We start from the raw sequence: 22,175 nt of genomic DNA, 5'->3' as shown, positions 1-22,175 counted from the left end.
GTTAACAAATTCGGGAAATGAATTACAAGCGAGAAACCGAGGCTTGGTAAGCTCGTGCAGATAGAAAGTAAGTTAAGACTAGAATTCACAGCTTTTTCATCCCAAACCATCTCTTTTTCCTGTCATGATGCCTGTGATATTTTATAGGACACGGTGACAGGCATCAAGCATTTTCTCCCGATTCTATCAGACAGACCGTGTCACTTCTTTATCAGAAAAAAAAAAAAAAGTAGAGAAACTTCCTCAAAACGGTTTATTGAGTTATCGAGGACTCCAGAGCCCGGGCGCTTAAACCCAGGTTTTCCCATCCTATTCACTTAGACTGAAGGAAGCTGTGTCAGGGCGGAGGGTTCACAGCATTAAGCCTGAGGCTTGGGACTCACAGGGCTTACAACCCCCTTACAACTACTTCAGCTGAGGACTGAACGTCAGAGCCCAGCATCTGTGTCTTTAGTGGAAGGGCAGAACCGGATGTTGCCCAGAGCAGACACACAGATGTTGGGGAGCCCGCATCGGGCCTACCGAGAGAGGCAACCCCCTGAGTGTGGAGGTGAGCTGAGAAGACTGGCGTGAAAAGTGCCATCGGCATACGCTGTTGAGCAACAAAGAGCTCCGGGTACTGGAGGAAGTGGAAAGAGGACAAAGCTACTTTAGAAACCAGGACATGGTGTGCCTGCTTCAAGTGGCCAGAACTTCTGTTACAGAGAGGAACCCTGTAGAGGAGCCATATTCAGACTGGGAAGAAATTCCCAGCAGGCCCATGGGGACAAGAAAGAGAGCCACACTGGGGAGAGGTGGCATGGAGCGGGCGCTCAGGAAATTGTGGTAAGAGGAATGTTAGTGACATTTAACTGTGTCAGGGGAGTTGGAAGGGAGAAAACGTTAACTGAGCTATAGAGCTATCCGACCTTCCTGGGCTGGGCTATGCTTCATCTCATTGCTAGTCACATTGACATGAACTGGAAAGCCCCGGAACCCAGAGAGGTGCCCACCAGTAAGATCACCTGAGTCTGTCTGGAGGATCTGTCTCTTGCAAACAAACAAACAAACCAAACTCTACACTGTATCGATCTGCCCATTGAAGCTAGGTAGAAATGCATCAGAATGTGCAGCCTGGAGTCTGTTCTCTTAATCAGACCGTCATCTCGAGTAATAATTATACCTTGAGAAACAGCGGACTGACTCAAAAGGCTGCCCTCTCCCCCTCCACCCCCTCACACAGCTCAGAGCTTTGTATGCTAAATGAAAAGGCCCAGAAAGAATAACCACCATATTCTGTTGCCCATACCACTAAATGGTTCTTCGAGCTCCAGGGTCTGATGGGTATCAGTAGGCATCATCTTTCCTGGCCAAGAGCTGCACCCTCGTGCCTCTCTGAGTTGTCACCTGGGGAGTGGTCTTCTCATGTCAGAGGTGGCCTATGGCTTCGGGAAGAGAACAGAAACAGAGGTGGAACTCTTCAGGAGAGTGTGTCTGCCCACCGTTCATGGTTCCCCAAACCAGATTTTAAAAAAAAATAGTCCTGGGCATGGCATTACTTCCCTGAAATCTCAGGACTCGGAAGACTGGGGGGGGGGGGGGGGAGGCAGGTGCAGCAGGTGGAGGTGGAGGTAGTTGTTTGAGGCTAAGATGGGGTACAAAGCCTAATCTTATCTTAGTAAACTTGAAACAAAAGCAGGCAGGAGAGATGGCGCAGCTGGGGATACTTAAGCAAGGCATGTTCCTGAGGCTTGTTAGCCACCCACTGACCAAGCAGACCGAGCAAGTTAATGGTCATTAATTAATGATACTCTGTGGTAATTGGTGTCAGCTCAACAGAATCTAGGATGTGGGGTCACTTGTGGAGGAGGGTCTTGATTGCAGGCATTGTGTTGGGAAGCCCCGCCCCCTGTGGGTGGCACCATTTGTGGATTGACATATAAGGTGACCAGTTACTTCAGTTGACTCTGGCCTTGACTTCCCTGCCATGGCTGACTGTATTTTTTTTCCTTTAGGCCACTTTTGTCAGAGTACTTGATCGCAGCAACAGGAAGAGAAACTAAGACACATCTGGAAAATCAAGATGGATGGCATTCTAGTATGTAATGCCCGGGGCTGACCTCTGACCTACACCATGCACACACAGGCACTTTCACAGCCCCTCCCCCAGCCCATCCCTGTCCCGCCACACACATGTGTGTGCTACATAGTCGGACAAAACAAACAACAACTACAACAACAACCAGTAGTTTCCTATGGGCTCAGATGTAGCCCATACATTTAAGATATGGGAGAATTCACACTCCTGAGTATCCACTGAGTGTTATGTTTTATGTACAGCAGAGGTTATTAAGTCATGAGCATCCCTTCTCAGGGATAATATTAATTAATAGTGAAACCATAGTCCATACTTCTTGGTGCATGTCTACAGCCCCAGTGCTCTGATGCTCACAGGGTGACCCAGCACAGTATAGAACTCAGGGGTGGCAGTAAGGGGCTCTCCTACTCTGCCCTGGGTGATAGCGGCTGTCATCTCTGTTTATCTGTGTCCTGGCTAATTCAGATGACATCAAAAGCCCTGCCACCACCTCCGCCCAGCAGATAAGAAAGCCACAGCTAAATGACCTTCACAAGGTCACAGAGAAGGTCCAGTTAGAACCACTGTGATCCTGGGTTCCTGCCCATTCAACTGCTTCTTAGTGTTCTGAGAGCCCTGCTCTCCCTCCTTTGCCTTAGGACTGGCCTGGACTCTCTCAAACCATCCCAGCTGTGCCTCTCTGGTCGCTGACTTTTGGTTAACTCCCTCAAGTTTCCATTCCACTGGCAAGCCAGGTAGTCTGAGGTAATAGATTCCTGGCTGTGAGAGATTTAGAAGACCCCATCAGTCAGGGAGGGCTGAGCAGTCTTGGGTAAGGGAGAGTTCTATTCCTGAAAAATGGTGAGGCTGGAATGTTGCACACAAAGGCTTGTTTCCTTGTTTCCCCGAATGTCTCTGGGTTGGGCAAGTCAACTCTGGAAGGAGTTTCATCCGTCCTTGTTAGAAGGGGGGGGGGGGGAGCAATGACTTCTGATACTTTGTGTGGCCTGCAACCCCCATGTGCATCCATCCACATTCTCTCTATGTGTAATGCTTATTTTCTTCGAAAACTTGGTGGGCTTGAGGAGCCACATTCAGGGAAGGCTAGGCTAATCCCAGGCCACACTCGCCCTTTCTGCAGGACTTAGCACAACCCTGGACATGCAGATGTAAACAACATGTCATTGGAATAGCTCTGAATATTTCTATTGAATAAATGGCACCCCTCAGGGACTGGGGACAAATGGGCTGGGCTAGGGGACAAATTCACCACTGAAGAGAAGGACCATTTAGCATAACCCATCTAACACCTCTCTCTCTCTCTCTCTCTCTCTCTCTCTCTCTCTCTCTCTCTCTCTTTCTCTCTCTCTCTCTCCCAATGTCTCTGTCTCTGAACTTTAGGATTGATCTCATTAAAGCCAGGACCTGTTTAGCCGGGCATCCTTGGTTCTTCTAGTCCCAGCTAAAGTTTTCAAATTAGGAAGTTCTTCTTAAATGAAGAATAATGGAAACCTAATTTTATGATGCATTTTTGGGTGTTTTATGCACATTTTCTTTTCATCCATTCATATTTCTCTCCATTTAATTAAGATTCCCTGAGATCTCTGGGCAAGCTAAAGAATATGTACCTCCAAGCACTTTGTGGATGCTCTTTTGGTCACTATCTAGGAATGTGTCGTTTAAAGTTAATATACATAGCACTCAATTGGGGTTTTCGTGCATTATCAAGGATCCGCCCCTAAACCTAGACAAATAGGCTGTGCAGATGAGTAAACTTTTCTCAATAGTAATGTCGTGACCAATCATAGAATGAGCCTCCAACAGGTTCGATCAGGACTTGTCACAAAATAAATCTGCCCTGAGCCTGTTCTCAGGGCTCTGGCTTAGTTCTCAGCCTAGACTTCTCAGAAGAAAGCCAGCCTCCATGTCCCAGACAGACTCACATCCCAGACAGACTCAGAGCATTCAGTTAAGTTTCAGACGCACTGTGAGTTATGCCTGAGTATTGGGTATATTCCATACACTGCATGAAACATACTTAACGCCAAGAACAAAAACTGCAACGAATGTGTCCATTTAAAATTCAAATCTGAATGCCCTGTGTTTTCATTTGCTAAATCTGGCACCTCCATCCCAGAGTGGAGGCACCCTGGGAAGTTTCAAGCAGCCTGAGGTTCCAAGCTTTGCTCCTAGAGGAGTTGCCATGGCAGCCTGAGCAGCCTTCCCAGGCCTGGGGAGCATCCTCTATTTAAGGCTGCAGCTCCCCCTTACCTCTGAACTCTAGGCTCCTAACAAGCCGGGTTTCTTGGCTGCTTTTAGTTTCCCGATATCTCTTGCTGCTCTTAAGCCTTGGATTCTGGCCCTGACCTGTTTTCTTCTCCTTGTTTAGTTAATCCCTATTGATCTTCAGTTCCCACAGATGTTTCTGCCAGAAAGATTCAGGACCTGCCCCTGCCCAGCCCTACCCAGCCTCTGCCACTGTATTGGTGGAACTCTCTTTCTTTTCACCGCAGTCCCGCCCATCCTAGCTCCTCCAAGGTTTCCCCTCACCTGACAGAAGCACCTAGATGCAGGAAGGAAGCTAGTAAGTGAAAGAAAGAAGGCAGACTGTCCGGCCAAAGTTAGGTCTTTCTTACGAATGTGACTTCTTCCTTCCTCCCTAGGGTCGTGAATCACTTTTTCCCCCTGGTCTGCATTCTTCTTGAACCCCGCCCCCATCGCAGCGATTGTGAACCACAAGGGACTGAGCACACAGGGGCTGCCTGGCACCCCTACCCTTTCCAAAACATGCACATTGTTTCAGTCGGCTCCAGACTGCCTCAAGATCTGCTAAGGTTCTTCTCCTTCTTGCTTTTCGATCCTCTCGGGCTGATGCCAACCCCCACCCTCCAACACCCCTAAGTCCCAGCTTGGTTCCTTCAAGGAGCCTGGCGGAATCTTGCTTCCAGTACAGGGGTGATGGGAGATGTTGGTGTCATATGGCTGAGGGTGAGGGCAGGTGGCAGGGCTTGGTGGGCCTCAGAACATCACCCATATGCTCACTGTTCACCCACCCAAAGCTTTGCCCACGCACAGCCTGGCAGCAGGAACAGCAGCCCAGAACTTAACCCTTGAGTGGCATGGGAAAAGCAGCTTCAAAATGAGCTAGTGTGGCTGGTGTGAACTTTGGAACTTCAGCCCGCGCGCGCATACACACACACACACACACACACACACACACACACACACACACACACACACAGATTATGGTATGGTTCCTCTTGGAGAACCCCGCTTGTCTTAAAGCCCCGGCTTCAGGGAAAACAAAACAAAACAAACAAACAAACAAACAAACAACAAACGTCCCAGAGGCTGGGGATGGGGTGGTTCAGGGGTGGGAAGACAGGCCACATGGGTGCTGAAAGGCGGTGGGAAGAAGAGCGCGCTGTGCCTGGGCAGAGGTCTGAGCTAGAGCCGAAGTTGGGTCCTGAAGCCCTCGGTTGGGTTTGGAGTTCCCAAATCCAACCTTTAGAGGCAAGCAGCTTTGCCGAGCCGACTTCAACCGTGTGCCCCTAGTCTTCCCCGTCTGAATAAGCTAATAGGACAAAAAGGGAGAGAAACACCCTTCAGTCTTAAAAGAACTCCAAAAATACGTGCCTTCTCCCCCCAGCTCAGGGCGGCAAGCTCAGGGAGGGAGCACCTGCTCTGCAACTCCGAGTTTCTGGGTCCTCGGCTACCTTTCCAGGAATTCTCAACCGGGTCTAGGCTCCCCGAAGGACCGGAACTGTAGCCCCTCCAGCTTTCCACTTAAGTCGAGCGATCTACGTGTCTCTGACCCCGGCGCAGGGTAGCGACGTGCAGGACTCACCCTCGGGCGAGGCGCGGACTCGGGCCAGGGCTCCGGGCTGGGCCAGGTGAGTGCAGCCGCTGCAGGTAGGACGCGGCTCTGCCCGCAGAGGCTGAGTAAGAGGCTGACAGGTTGTTTTCCCCCCCACCCTCCTCCTCCCGGTCGTTAACCACACCCCTGCTGCTCTCCTCTCTGCTTCCTTAAAGGGTGGGGTGTGCTGTCTGTGTGTGCAAGCTCCAACCTCTTACCATAAACTCTGAAATAGATGTCGCATGCAATTCCCAGAGCTGCCCCGCTGCCCCAGGGGCCCAGAGCCCATTGCCTGAAGGCCCTCCTTGGGGTCCTTGGGTGCTCCGGACCTCTGGCGGTTGGTTGACCCCCAACTCCTACCACACCTGGCTTCTCCTTCCACAAATCCTTCTCTGCAGCCTTTGGTCACCAGACCTGTCTCATTCTCAGTAGTGGCCCAGTGGCCCCCAAACCTTGAAATGGCCCCCACCCCAGGGCAGATGAATATCAGGGATGCCTAAAAAGACTGGTACACGATTGGAAACATTTGGGACTAGGTTTCTGAGCTCAGACCCTGGAGAACCAGAACACAGCCCCAAAATAGCCAAGGAAAAGGGTTGAGATGGTAGAATGTGTGGCTAGCCTGGGCTCCATTCCCAAAGCCAAAGGCATAATATTGAGTGTAGTGGTGGAAATCTGTAATTCTAATTCTCTGGAGGTTTGATCTCTCCAGTCAAGAGGTTAAGAAGTTCTAGGTTATCCTGGGCTGTGTGGTGAGTTCAAGATGAGGCTATGCTGACAGAGATCATGCCTCAAAACAAAACCAAAACCAAAAAAACAGCAACAATAACAAAAACAACAACAAAACAACAACGAAAGTAGAAAAGAAAAAAAGTGGAGAAGCCTCATAAAGATTTTCTTCTGTGGCCCTCCCCCTACACCCGTTTGTGTCCCGGACCCTCTGAAGAGGCTGGCCACCTCTACACTGGCTCAGTAAGGCAGTGGTACTTGAGGCAGGCCAAAGGCACTCTGTAACATCTCTAGCCTTAGAACGATGCTGACTTCCTCCTACATGGAAGGCAGTGAGTTGGGCTTAGCAGAAGACCCTCCCCCAGACATCTTCATCCTGTGCCCTTTTGGGGTTTGGGGTTTAGTCACAGTTCTGACAGTAGCAATCCTGAGACTGCAACACCAAGACCTGTGAAAGCCACAGTCTCCCTGACACGTCTTCCCCCTACCCCTGCCCCGGAGAACATCAGAAGGCACCAGCAGCACTGTCCTTCCATGGTGCTGTGATGGCCCCTCAGAAGAAAGCAGAACCAATTAACTAAGAACGCAGGAGGCAGAGGCAGGTGGGACTCTGAGCTCAAGGCCAGCCTGATCTACAAAATGAGTTTCAGGATAGGCATGCCACATAGACAAACCCTGTTCTGAAAAATCAGTAACAACAATCGTAAAATTAATTAAAGCTATACAGTTCACATTTCTTAAGATGTAACAATATGTAGATTTTTTTTTTTTTTAGCTGTATCCTCCACATCTCCCGAAAACCCTAATCTAAAGCCAGCGTCACCCACCTTCTCCACAGCCTGATGGGTTTCTTCAGCTAGCCCTTGGAGAAAAAAAAAAAAAAAAAGACAAGTAGAGGAGTAAACTTGGCGGGCAGTGAAGACTCGTGAACAGTGTCTTGGGTAAATGACCGTAGGGCAAAGAAACTGTCAGAGGGTTGACCAGAGTAGTGGCATAGGGTGTCGGGAGGGGTGGCTTTCTGAATTCTTGCATTTGGGAGTGGACAGGTAACGGTCTTGTGGTTAAAGGCGAGATCTACCTGCGGGAATGGCAGCTTGGTGACTGTAGAAGAAAAGCTGGGTTTGTATGTGCTGCCCCCAAGTGGGCACACATGTGAACTACAGCCACCTCTCTGTCCTGCTCTGTTGAGGTCTTAGGTTCTGTGTGTGCACATGCTGTATTCTTTACCTGGCATATTATTTCCTTCAAACTTCCATGAGCACTTTTTAAATTTTTTTTTAAAGAAAGTTTCGTTACAACATTTTCATACATGGAAATCAGGTACTCATCTGCTAACTCACCATAGCCCAAAGGCTGTCCTGCTGGAGTTCACCCTCCAGTGGGGTCTCACCCTTCCGGTGCTGTGGCCCTTTAATACAGTTCCTCGTGTGGCGGTGACCCCACACACACCATAAAATTAATTTTGTTGCTATTTTACAGCTGTAATTTTGCTACTGTTAAGAATCTCAATGTACATATCTGTGTTTTCCATTGGTCTTCTGCTACCCCTGGGAAGGAGCCATTAGACTCTCAAAGGGATCACAGCCCCAGACAGTCCCACTACTTCCTCTGGCTAAGTAGGAAGAATAATAGGCTAGCACCACCAGGGCCAGTTTATGTAATTATAAAAACCTAAATTCTGCGTATAAAAGAAAAACATTTGATTTTTTTTTCTGAGTCTGGCTTATTTTGCTTGTCACGATGGTGTCTAGTTCCCTTTATTTTCCAGGGGAAAAAATGACATTTTTTGTTCTTCTTTGTGGCTGAATAAAACTTGTGTGTGTGTGTGTGTGTGTGTGATGTGTGTGTATGTGTGTGGTATGTGTATATCTGTGTGTGTGTGTGTGTGTGTGTGATGTGTGTGTATGTGTGTGGTATGTGTATATCTGTGTGTGTGTGTGTGTGTGTGTGGTGTGTCTCTGTGTGTGGTATGTATGTGTGTGTGTGGTATATGTGTGTGTGTGGTGCATGATGTCTTGTGTGTGTCTGTATAGTATGTTTGTGTGTGGTGTGTGTGTGTGATATGTGTGTATCTGTGTGTGGGGGGGGGTGGGTGTGTATCTAACACATTGTCTTCCCTCACTCATCTGTTGATGGACATTCATGTTGACTCTATACCGTGGCTGCTGTGAACCAAGACCCAGCAAACATGGACATCAGTGTCTGTAGTAATTTGTATTTTTTCAGCTCTTTCCTCAAGAGTTTGGTTGGATGGCACAAACATTCTCTTTGTAAGTTTTGGTGAAATTGCCATCCTTTTACCTGTAGGGACTGAGTCAACCAGACAGCCTGTGCATGTGTGCTGTGTTACTCTGGCACCTCTCTTGACAGCAGCCATTTTGATGAAGGTGAGGTGAAATCTGAAAGCAATTTTAATTGACATCTCCCTGACAGGTAAAGGCGTTGAACACCTTTTCAAGTACTTATTGATGGGTTTGTACTTTTTCTTTTGAGAACTCCCTACGCTGTTTATTTGTCCATTTATTGATCAGACAATTTCGTTTTGTGATGTTTAATTTCTGCAGTTCTTTATGTAGCTTGAATACTAATCCTTTCCGTCTGATACGGAGCTGGCAGAGCCCTCCCCCACCCCACCCCCATTCTGTAGAATGCCTCCCCCACCCCACTCCCATTTTGTAGAATGCCTCCCCCACCCCACCCCACCCCACCCCCATTCTGTAGAATGCCTTCCCCACCCCACCCCCATTCTGTAGAATGCCTCCCCCACCTCACTCCCATTTTGTAGAATGCCTCCCCCACCCTACACCACCCCACCCCCATTCTGTATAATGCCTCCCCCACCCCACCCCCATTCTGTAGAGTCCCTCCCCCACCCCACCCCACCTCCATTCTGTAGAATGCCTCCCCCACCCCACCCCCATTCTGTAGAGTCCCTCCCCCACCCCACCCCACACCCATTCTGTAGAATGCCTCCCCCACCCCACCCCCATTCTGTAGAATGCCTCCCCCACCCCACCCCCTTCTGTAGAATCCCTCCCCCACCCCACCCCACCCCCATTCTGTAGAATGCCTCCCCCACCCCATACCACACCACCCCCATTCTGTAGAATGTCTCTTCACTCCAGTGATAGTTTCCTTTATTATGCAGAAGCTTCTTAATTTCATGTACTCCCAGTCAATTCTTGAGATTGACAAACATCATAAGAACATGGGAGCTTGTGTTCTTGGGGTCTTACAAATGAATGAGATTCAGTCTGTGGTTATTTTATTTGGCTTTAACAATAATGGAGGGTAACCCCTAATCTACTTTTCTAACTGCTGGCCTGGCTCCTTCCTTGGGAGGTGTACCCCAGATACTTGCTGTTACTCCTGGCCATGTGCTCACGGTCCATCTTCTCTCATGGTGACCTTCTCCCCTCTCTTGTCCTTCCTCTCCCTCTTTCTGCAACCCCAACTGGCTAACTTAAAACGACCTACCTCTAATCCCTGCAGTAATGGGGTTGTAGTCATTTTTATTTAACTAATAGCTTTAAATTAAGGAACAAAGTGTGCACAGCAAAGGTTGGTAACTAGGCAGTCCATTGAGCCCCATACAGACAGCACCAGGGCAAGAGCCGGACGGGCACTGGGCGACTCTGTGCCTCGCGAAGGAAAATCAACTAAACATGGGCAAAGGAGATCCTAAGAAGCCAAGAGGCAAAATGTCCTCAGATTCATTCTTCGTGCAAACCTGCCGGGAGGAGCACAAGAAGAAGCACCTGGATGCTTCTGTCAGCTTCTCAGAGTTCTCCAGGAAGTGCTCAGAGAGATGGAAGGCCATGTCTGCTAAAGAAAAGGGGGAATTTGAAGATATGACAAAGACTGACAAGGCTCGTTATGAAAGAGAATTGAAAACCTAGAGGAACAAAAAGTTCAAAGACCCCAATGCACCCAAGATGCCTCCCTCAGCCTTCTTCTTCTGTTCTGAGTACCGCCCAAAAATCAAAGGCGAGCATCCTGGCTTATCCATTGGTGATGTCACAAAAAAACTAGGAGAGATGTGGAACAACACTGCCGTGGATGACAAACCGCCCTGTGAGAAGGAGGCCGCCAAGCTGAAGGTGGAGTACATGAAGGATATTGCTGCCTACAGAGCTAAAGGAAAACCTGATGCAGTGAAAAGGGGGTGGTCAAGGCTGAAAAGAGCAAGAAAAAAGAAGGAAGAGGAAGATGAGGAGGAGGATGAAGAGGATGAGGAAGAGGATGAAGAGGATGAGGAAGAGGAGGATGAAGAGGATGAGGAAGAAGATGATGACTAATAAGTTGGTTCTATTGCATATTTTTCCTGTCGATAAAGCATTTACTCCTCTCCCCCATACACAACTCACTCCTTTTAAAGAAAAAAAAATTGAAATGTAAGGCTGTGTAAGATTTGTTTTTAAACTGTACAGTGTCTTTTTTTGTGTAGTTAACACACTACCGGACGTGTCTTTAGATGGCCCTGTCCTGGTGGTATTTTCAATAACCACTAACCTTGCCTGGTACAATCTGGGGGTTCTAAATTGTCATGGAAAGTTAAAACAGGTTCTTGTTGGTACAGAGAACAAATTAGTTATATATGGGGACAGTAGTTTGATTTGGTTTTTTTGTTTTGTTTTGTTTTTTCTTTTGGTTTTATTTATTTATTTATTTATTTATTTATTTATTTATTTATTTATTTCATCTTCAGTTTTCTCTGCTGTAGCTTATACAAAGACAATCGTTCTGTTAACTGAATACCACCCTGTGATTGTTAAAAAAAAAAAAAAAAAAAAAAAAAAAAAAAAAAAATGTGGTTGTTTTGTTGGCATTCTGAATGCTTCTAAGTAAATACAATTTTTTTAAATTAGTAAAAAGAAAAAAAAGTTGGTAACTGTGGTTGGCAACTAGACCTTCAGGGATGGAATTTAGCCTTACAATACATAGCAACATACCAAACCTCAACAGGTTCTGCTCATAAATTCCTTGCTGTGACCATATCCTGAAGCACTGTACCTGCGCTTTTCTCTAGCACTTGCAAAGGTTCCTGTCTTACACTGAGGCCTTTAGTCTGTTTGAATTGCTTTTTGTGCACAGACAAGAGTCTGGTGTCATTGTACTTGTGGAAATTCGGGTTTTCAGGCTTCGCTTAAGGGGCTTGCCGGTTCGCTTTGGACAACTCTGTCACAATTCAGCTGGCTGTGCCCATGTTTAAGTCTCAGTCCTCCACTCTGTGCCATTGGTCTATGTGTTGGTTTGGGGCCAGTACTGTCTGGTTTCTACAGCTCTGTAATACCATTTGAGGTCAGGTCAGTTGTGAGCCAGAGGTCTTGCAGAGAACACTCACTTTGAAAAGAGGCTCAAATCTTTATTCCTGAGAGGAAGGGGGGGGGGGACTCTTGGTTCTTATGCTTTCTCAGGATAAATGACCACATGGCATTCCAAGGATCTTCACATTGAAAAGTTCATCTTGAATCAAGTAAGAGGTTACAGCAGAAATGTTTGCATGTGTTTCCATTAGGATTAGTTTCTAACTAAACATCCATTATCCGTATTCTGGCTAAGTTCATTAAAAGTTTAAAGCAATAATTTGACGTTACAAGTTCACATGGTTTTGTCAAAAGGCAAATTGTCTGCCTTGTGTCTCACTAATTTTGAAGTTTTGTTGGGTAGTTCCAGCCAATATTTTATTTTCTGTCCTTGCACCTACAATAAATTTCCCATTCCCAGTTTATGACCTTTAGTTATCAGATAAAGGCTTCACAGCTGGCCTAGAAGGAATGTTTTCCCTGATCATAAATTTGTTCTAAGCCTGCTTTCTATATCCTAGTGCAATTAGCTCTCATGAAGGTTTACAGAACTGCAGTTGCGGCTTTTGTACTATAGAGGGCTCAGAATTACTTGTGTAAATTTAGGAATTCTATAGAATCATTAGGAAGTTTGAAACCATCCATTTGTCTACATAACATTACGACGAGAGTACATCTTCATTGATTTGCAGAAAACCTACCCAATAGGCTGGGCTACCTAGCAATCATACTATTTAATAATGACAGGAGGGTTGGAGAGATGGCTCAGTGGTTAGAGCACTGACTGCTCCTCCAGAGGTTCTGAGTTCAATTCCCAGGAACCACATGGTGGCTCACAACCATCTGGGATCTGATGCCCTTTTCTGGTGTGTCTGAAGAAAGCAATGGTGTACTTACATAAAATAAATGAATAGATCTTTAGTAATGACAGGAAAGACATAATAACAAGAATCAATCCTGAGATGAAATCTCTGAAGGCCCTGCAATTCGAAGTTTAGCATCTCAGCCACGCAAAATGATGGCCCGTCTCTAGAGAGTCACTTGTTAATTTTCCCTTTTCCCAAATGCCTTCCAATAATCCAGCTACTTCTCCAGCACCAAGCCTGTCTGCCTGCTGCCATGGTGACCAGAGACTAACCCTCTAAATCTATAAGCAAGGCTACAATTAAATGTTTCTTTCCCTATACATTTCCTTGGTCATGGTGTCTCCTCACTAAGACACTGAGTAGGAAAAACCCACCCCTAAATGTAAGTAGCACCATCCTACTGAATACAAAGAGAAACTGAAGCAAGTGCAAGTACCAGCATCTCTCTCTCTCTCTCTCTCTCTCTCTCTCTCTCTCTCTCTTTCTCTCTCTCTCTCTCTCTCTCCTCCTCCTCTCTCCCTCCCTCCCTTCCTCCCCACCTCTGATTCCAAAGGGGTGTAATTTCACTAGCCACCCACTCCCCCACCAACATGACTTCATTGACATTACGCAGTATATTCTGTCTAATTAAAACCCAAACTAAATGCTCCCCAGGGTGCATCGATCACAGTGACAACAAAAGACTCTTCTTAGAGCCTCGGTGTCATTCATGTTATAGACCTGATTGTTGACGGGCTCCTCCTTTAACTCTGGTAGACATAACGTGTCTATGAACTTACCTATTTCTCCTTTGTTTTCTAATTTTCTGAAATAGGGTTTCAGGGTGTGCTATAACGATCCTTGAAATTTCATTATTATCTGCTGTGATGCCCCCCTCCCCAACCCCTCATCTCTAATTTTGTTAATCTGTGATGGTTGGGCTCTTGTGCTTGAGTCTTTTAATGACAATGTCTTTAATGACCATGTTATTAATTTCTGTCCTATCTTGACCATCCTTTCCTTCTACTAACTGGGAGTTTGGCCTGTTTTTCATTTTTCTAAGACCTGGAACTGTAGCGTTATTTATTTGTATTCTCAATAGGTTTTAAGGGTTAATTTTATTACTTTCAGTTATGTGTATGCGGTCTGTGTGTGAGCGCCGTGTCCCGGGCAGCCAGAGGATTCGCCTGGAGCTGGAGTTGCAGGTGGTTGTAAGCCACCTGACACGGGCGGTGGGAACTGAATCCATTGTTCTTCATGAGCACACTCTTAACTGCTGAGCCATCTCTCTAGACTCTTCTTTCCGGATTTTCTTCTGTAAACTCGCACTTTGGAGCTACCTTCTTCACTGCATCTCAAAAGCTCTGTCAAGTCGTGTTTTGGTTTTGGTTGATTCTAGGAATTGTTTCACTTTCCCCAGGAGTCTTTCAGTGAGCCACACCCAGGGCGCAAAGTTCACGTTTCCAGTCTTTACGTAGTTCCTGCGGCTTTTCTGATTTCTTTTAAATTCCATCCTGATCTAGATAAGATGCCAGATTCCTTTTTGCTTGTTGACTGGTTTTATGGCATAAAATGTGATCTATTTGAAAGGAAACTCCATGGAATAGTGGGAACGTGTTACATGGGATATACTGGAGATATTTGTGAAGGCCACTTGGTCTATAAGGCAGATTAAGGTTTTTTGTTATCTTTTGTTTGGAAGACCTGTCTTCCAAACTCTGAGTTTTCTCTGTTATCTTTTGTTTGGAAGACCTATCAAGAGTGGGAGATTGAAATCATACACTGACACAACAGTCAAAGAAAATGCAAAATGCAAAAAGCTCCTAACTCAAAACATCCGGGAAATCCAGGATACAATAAGAAGACCAAACCTAAGGATAATAGGTATAGAAGAGAGCAGAGATTCCCAACTTAAAGGACCAGTAAATATCTTCAACAAAATTATAGAAAAAAAAACCTTCCCTAACCCAAAGAAAGAGATGCCCATAAACATACAAGAAGCCTACAGAACTCCAAATAGATTGGACCAGAAAAGAAATTCCTCCTATCACATAATAGTCAAAACGACAAATGCACAAAACAAAGAAAGAATATTAAAAACAGTAAGGGAAAAAGGTCAAGTAACGTATGAAGGCAGACCTATCAGAATTACACCAGACTTAACAGAGACTATGAAAGCTAGAAAATCCTGGGCAAATGTCATACAGACCCCAAGAGAACACAAATGCCAGCCTGGGCTATTATATCCAGAAAAACTCTCAATTACCATAGATGGAGAAACCAAGATATTCCATGACAAAACCATATTTACACAATATCTTTCCACAAATCCAGCCCTACAAAGGATAATAGATGGAAAACTCCAACACAAGGAGGGAAACTACACCCTAGAAAAAGCAAGAAGTAATCTTCTTTCAATTAACCCAAAAGAAGATACCCACACAAACATAATTCCACCTCTAACAACAAAAATAACAAGAAACAGCAATCACTATTCCTTAATATCCTTTAACATCAATGAACTCAATTCCCCAATAAAAGGACATAGAGTAACAGACTAGATACGTAAACAGGACCCAGCATTTTGTTGCATATGGGAATTACACTTCAGTGACAAAGACAGATATTACCTCAGAGTAAAAGGCTGGAAAAAATTTTCCAAGCAAATGGTCCCAAGAAAAAAGCTGGAGTAGCTATTCTAATATCATCAATAGGAGGAGAAGCCCTTGGTCCTGTGAAGCCTCATTTACCCAGTGTAGGGGAATGCTAGGGTGGTGAGGAGAGAGAGGATGGGTGGGAGGGGGAACACCCTCATAGAAGCAGGGCAAGGGGGGATGGGAGAGAAGGGAACTAGGAAAGGAGACAACATTTGAAATGTAAATACATAAAATATCCAATAAAAATCAATCATACACGATTGTTGCATATAGACCTGTTATTTTATGTTGAGTAGTGTTTATAAAATTAAGTATGTGAACAATTGTGTCTTCTGGGTGGACTAGTCCTCTTAGTAATATGCAGCAACCCTCTTCATATGTTAGTTTGAAACGAACTATGTGAGATATGAAATACCCACTCCTGCTTGGTTTTGGCTTCTACTCTCTTGGTATATAGTTTTCTATTCTCTGTTTGTGTTTAACAGCCTGCTATGTTTCTTGCAGATAGAAAACAGTTGGTTTGTGTCTCTAGTTCACTCACTTTCTCTGTGTCCTTTGGATGGAGAGTTAAGACCGTTTCTTTTAAGGTGATTGTTAAGAGGAATTTTCCTATTCTTGTACTTTTATCAGCAGTTTTCCTAGTTGGATCAGATTGCTTGTTCTTTTCTTTCTTTGCTCTTCACTTTAGGGGTTTACTGGTTTGTAGAGGCAGAGAGAGAGAGAGAGAGAGAGAGAGAGAGAGAGAGAGAGAGAGGGAGGGAGGGAGAAAGAGAGGAATAGAGAAGTAGAGGAGTAGAGGTCAGCCATGAGCACATGGAGAGAAGGGGGGGGAGAAGAGGGGGAGGGGAGGGGCAAGGGGGAGAGCAAGAGGAAGAGCGCTCCATCAACTTTTAAGGATGCTTTTCTGGATAGGATGCTCTTTGTTGACAGTTATTTTTACTTTCCTGGCTCTTGGGGTTTCTGCTAAGATGCTCGATGTTCTGACGCTTGCCTTCTTCGTTTTCTCCAGCAGCTTGTGATGCTGCTTTTTCGTTCTTTAGCCCTAGCATATCATCTACAGTGTGACAGGGAGGGCTTCCTTTCTAGTCATTTTTTTGTAGGTCCTAAATGCCTTCTTTGCCTGGATGCCCATCTCTTTCCCCAGACTCTGGCATCTTTCATGAAAGAAATACTCTTTTTATTTTTTAAAGATTTTTTTTCTATGTGAGTAAACTGTCACTCTCTTCTGACACACCAGAAGTCATCAGAGGTCACCTTTGTGTGTTTTGTTTGTTTGTTTGTTTTTGTTTTTTAATAAAATAGAAATACTGATCAACTTTGAAAAATGTTGAAAAGCAATATCTAAAATTCAGCTAAAATGTAATCCTGGCAGCATTTATGCATAAAATTAAAAAAAAAAAACCCAACTTAAGCTTATGTAGAATCACAAGGGATCTCAAATCGTCAAAACAAGCTTAAAAAGAAGGTCTGAATCCTATACGTCTAGATTTTAAAACCTACTACAACCATATAAACTAGATGATACGGGCATGAAGGCAGACATATGGACCAAAACGATGGAGACCGGAAATGAATCCAGTCAATTCAGTCTCAACAAATGTGTTGTGACCACACAACAGAGAAAAGCTCATCTCAGAACCTAATGTCTGTCCCGCCATGCACCCACCTCCCCGTTGTGAGCCAGAGTGTTTTAGAGCTTTTAAGTTTGAAAACCAGAAGCATTGTGCCACGTGGCAGCTACGTTTTCCACCAACAGTATTTAGGGATACCTGCTTTCCTTATGTAAGTGTATGTAAATGTACTATGTCAACTGGTGTAGAATGTGGGTGCTACATTCTACCAATCTTATCTCTTTGTTGTCTGGTACGACCATGTGCTGGGAGCTGACAGAATTAAGAAATTCCTTTACCCTGAGTAACGCCATTTTACATAGATCTCAACCTAGGTTTCTGTTTCCCACAGTAAAGCCTTTACCCAAAAATTAAGTGATCTCACTTTGGTCAGGTAGCTAGCCAAGTAGAATGGTCACCCAGACATCGGATCCTGCTTGGCAGAACATGCCCTCCGCACCTAGGTTGTCCCCCTCCTCAAGTAATTCTTCACAAAGGGTATTGTGAGAAATCCTTTAACCAGAAAGTTCCCTTAGTTCCATGCCTGACTTTCCCATGCCTTCTCTCCTTCTTCTACCTGTATAAAACTAGTATGTGAAAAAAATAAAAAACTGTCAGTTTGATCAGAAAAATAAAAAGGCTCATCTCTTTGAAAAATGATGTTGAGGAAATCCAACATCCACACATAAAAGAATGAATATGTGTATTTCCTTATTGTGTCAACCTGACAGGAGCTGGAGTTATCACAGAAAGGAGCCTCAGCTGTGGAAATGCCTCCATGAGATCCAGCTGCAAAGCTTTTTCTCAACCAGTGATCAATGGGGAAGGGCCCAGCCCATTGTGGGTGATGCTATCCCTGGGCTGGTAGACCTGGGTTCTATAAGAAAGCAAACTGAGCAAGTCAAGGTAAGCAAGCCAGTAAGTAACATCCCTCCATGGCCTCTGCATTAGCTCCTGCTTCCTGACCTGCTTGAGCTCCAGTCCTGACTTCCTTAGGTGATGATGTGGAAGTGTAAGCTGAATAAACCCTTTCCTCCCCAACTTGCTTCTTGGTCATGATGTTTGTGCAGGAATAGAAACCCTGACTAAGACACAAATGTAACTCAAAATAAATAAACAAGTAAGGATAAGAGAAGAAAACAGAAAACACTTTCTGGCATTGGGTTGGGCTCAATGCTGAGAACAAAATCAATAAAAGTAAAGCAGGATCCTTTGGATTAAACAGTGTGTATGAGCCAAAGAACACAACTAATGGAGTAAAACGGCAACCCAGAGTACAGAGGGAAGGGTTCGCAAGTCATGTACCTGTTAAGAAAGGAGCTAATACTGAAACTTTATAAAGAACTTGTACACCTCAACTAAAAGCCCAATAGACTGACTGAAAAATGGGCAGACTTGGTGTGGTGATGTGCTCTATAATTCAGCACTTCTGAGGCAGAAGGGTTAGGAGCACAGGGCCAGTTTAGGCTACCCTGCAAAATCGCGGCCAGCTTGAGCTGAATATCAGGTGTCATCCCCCAAAAGGGAACAAACGGTTCAGATTCACTCCAAAGGAAATATCCAAAAAGAAACAGAAAGGTGGGTAGCATTGCTGATGGTTAGGGAAACTCAAACACACACACACACACACACACACACACACACACACACACAAACATACCCCACAAGAACAACAAAAAGTCAAAAGGAAAAACCCATTCAGATGCCTATGACGACATAAAAAAACCTAGGAAGTAAAAAGTGTTGGCATAGAATAGACAAAAGCAATCAGAACACGCATGTGCTGTTCTCAAGAAGGGAACATAATAGAGCTGCCCTGGGAAAACAGCGTGGCGGTCACTCAGAAACCTACGGGGCAATGCATATTAATCGTAATTCCACTCTGGGACATATCCCCAAAGCAATGCAGAAAGCAGTGTCTCGAAGAAGTCTCTGCACACTTGTGTTCACAGCAGTGTTGCTGGGAGCAGCCTGGAAGCAGAAACAACTTAACTATCAGTGAGGGACAAGTGGATAAACAGAATTCGGGACTTTATATTAAAAAGGAAATTATGAAATGACCTGGAACAGGGATAAACCTTGAGGTGTCCTTGCAGGTGGGGGTCTGCTCTTCCTGGTGCCCCCAATTGTCACCATCTGTGTATGTGTGAGATGTTTCAGTGATAGCTGAAAGATTCAGTCACCTATGCATCACCAAAAGGCCGACTCAGTGTGCAACTATCCGCTTACAAAAGGTATCTGGAGTACTCAGGTGCATAGAGACAAAAGTACTAGGGTGGTTGCTAGGGAGCAGAAAGCGGGGACTTGGTTAATGTGTAGATGAAAAGCCTTGTGGGTAATGGGCTTTGCACAGCTACGAAAAATACTGGACACTGCCCAAGAATCATTAATACATTTTACTTACATTGGATGTATTATACAACCACAATTTTTAAATGTAAGAAGGTAAGTGTAAGAATGTACAATTTCTTTATGTGACATCTCTGGTATGTCACCTATGACCTTTTAACTAACCCTAACTTTGGGGGCCTTATGTGTGTTTCTAGTTTAAAAGGTGACACATAGGTAACTGAATCAAAGATGTCTGCGGCCCATTGGACTTGGAGGCAGGTGGTTTCCTACCCTTGGTACATCCCTAGTTCCTAGTTATAATGTGGTTTCTGTAATCTCCTGTTTTCTCTCCTAGCAACAAGCTCTCAGAATAACAACTCTGAGACTTAAGTATATTTACAAATGCCTTGGCCAAACACTCTGGATGGTTCCCTGAGTAGTCGATAACTTAATCATCCTGTATTCTATTCCAAGTTCTGCTGTGTGGCTGGTTATCTGGTCCACGGTGACATGTGACCATCTCCTCTATGTCTGGGGCTGAATTCTTCTTCCTGTGCCTGTCCCTCCCCCAGAATCCTCGCTTTGTATAAGAACTTCCTCCTCCCTGTTTCCTGCCTAAGCTAATAGGTCAATAGCATTTTTATTGACAGGTGATTCTTCCATACAGCACAAGAGACTCTCTCTACATCACTTGTTAGGGACGACCTCTTCACTGCCTTCCTCAGGGCAGTTAAGCACCCTTCATCTTCCTGTGCACACTGCAGGCTTTAGAAAAGGTCAAAGCCCTGTAGTCTTCAGGAGAGGATCAGGCCACTCTGCTTCCCTTACTGGGTTTCCCTGGCAACTGATGAATACGCTCAGCTGACTCTGCAGCTCTGGCTGCCTGTGTTTAAAGATGCTATCAGCAAAGGTCCTGCTAAACTGACCTTCTGCCTGCAATGCTTTCTGTCACTTGATATCGACAGCAACACACTAGTCACCAGCACATGCTTTTTCTCTTTGTTTCCTTGTGCTACGTAAACCCTTGTGTGTAAAGTGGGTTCCCTGTAGACAGCACATAGTAAGGTCCTGCCTTTTTGTGTAAAGAACAATCCTTGCTTTTATTTCTTAATCACTGCTTTAAACAGAGAGAGAGAGAGAGAGAGAGAGAGAGAGAGAGAGACAGAGACAGAGGCAGAGGCAGAGAGACAGAGAGACGGGAAGGCTAGAAGGGAGGTAGGCATGCGTTGCTTCTTACTGAATACCCAAAAGTTCATACCTTGGAAACTCAATCCCTAAAGTCGAGTTGCTGTTGGAAACTCGGCTTTTAGGAGGTTCTTCGTGTGAGGTGATGAGGGTGGAGCCCTATCTTTGTTTACTTTCTATTCCTTCGATAGAAACCATAGCCAAAAGCATTCTGGTGAGAAAAGGATTTATGTGGCTTACGTGTCCTGGGTCATGGTCTGTTGAGGGACGCCAAAGCAGGGAAACTCAAAGCAGGAACTGAAGAAGACACCATGGAGGGGTGCTGCTCACTGGTTTGCTCCTCATGGCTTGCTTAGATTGCTTCTTTATCCAATCCAGAACCATGGGCCCTGGGGTTTGGGGTAGGGACACAGCCCACAGTGGACTAGGCTCCCCACATCAACCAAAATTCCCACAGTTTTTTTTCCCCCATAGAACCATGTTATGGATGGTTTCCTCCGTAAGATGTCTTCTCCCTTCAGGTTTCCTCTTTCTTTCCAAATGACTCAAGTTGACCAAATTAACTAGCATGAGTTCCCATAACCACCTTGGTGGCTTTATAAGAGGAAGTGAGGTCTGAGCTGGCACACCTGCCTGTCTGGCCATGTGATACTCTGTCTCATCATGATGCTGCAAGAAAGCAGCCACCCGGCTCTTGAACTCCCCTGCTCTGGAACGTCTACTCTTTACAAACCATCTTGTCTGCAAGAGGTATAGGAAACAAACCCAAACACTGCCTTTTGTCCTAGCACCTAGTAATTGTTTATCTAGTGCCTTTTTAAAAATCACATGCTTCATATGATTCCAAGGAGTTTGGGACTCTGCAGTACCTTGCTTAGTGTGTAGTACACTGGGAGAAGACAACAGCGGAAGGCTACAAATACCAAATAAGAATGGGAAGCTGCGAACATTCAGCCTGCCTTTCTTAGCAAGAATCCAGCCTGGATTTTTTTTTTTTTTAAGTGTCTCTGTGTAACCCAGGCTGGTCTCGAACTCTCGATCCTCCTCCCTCAGTCTCCCAAGTGCTGAGATCACAAGCATGTTCACCACGACGTTCTCATCCTGGCTTTAACAGAGAACTGCCTGATGCCACAAGCATGCTTCCATATTTATTTCACTCTCACGCCCCACTTTAACCATCATTTTACACAGGAACTCATTTATCCAACCACAAGCCTAGAATCACAACTCCTCAGGTCTTCCTGCTACCTCGAGGCGGCAGTAAGCCTGCCCAAAGTCAGCGGATCTATGAGAGAGTTTGAGAAACTCATCCCAGTGCTGCCATTACCCAGCCACTTCTTTGCATCCGGGTTCGGATTCCACCTAGGGAGCTAAGGAGTTAAAAGATGAACGTCCCTTCCCATCTATACTAGGAGTCTGAGATTTTGGGAATTGCTTAAGGATGGCGGCCCTGGGCTCCACTTCCTATTTCACAACGGAAACCCCACACTGCGCAGGGATGACAGATCCTTCCGCGCTGGATCTAAATGGAGCTAGTGGGGACCGGGGACCACACCTCCTCCGGGAGACCCCGCGCAGGCCGGAAGTGGGCGGGTCCGCT

The 22,175-nt window shown here is 45.4% G+C and overlaps 1 protein-coding gene across 1 annotated transcript in view; it reads right to left on the bottom strand.

Annotated features, from left to right (window-relative positions):
* The window catches only part of PTK2B (protein tyrosine kinase 2 beta), a 116,028-nt gene extending 110,058 nt beyond the window's left edge, over positions 1–5,970 (bottom strand). The window contains exon 1 of the mRNA XM_080926465.1: positions 5,904–5,970. The gene's annotated coding sequence lies outside the window, so the exon portion shown is untranslated. The remainder of the gene's footprint in view (positions 1–5,903) is intronic.
* Between the last annotated feature and the right edge of the window lie 16,205 nt (positions 5,971–22,175).

The sequence above is a fragment of the Micromys minutus genome (assembly GCF_963924665.1).
Source record: "Micromys minutus genome assembly, chromosome: 12".
Lineage (NCBI taxonomy): Eukaryota > Metazoa > Chordata > Mammalia > Rodentia > Muridae > Micromys > Micromys minutus.
This window is presented reverse-complemented; position numbering and strand designations above follow the sequence as displayed.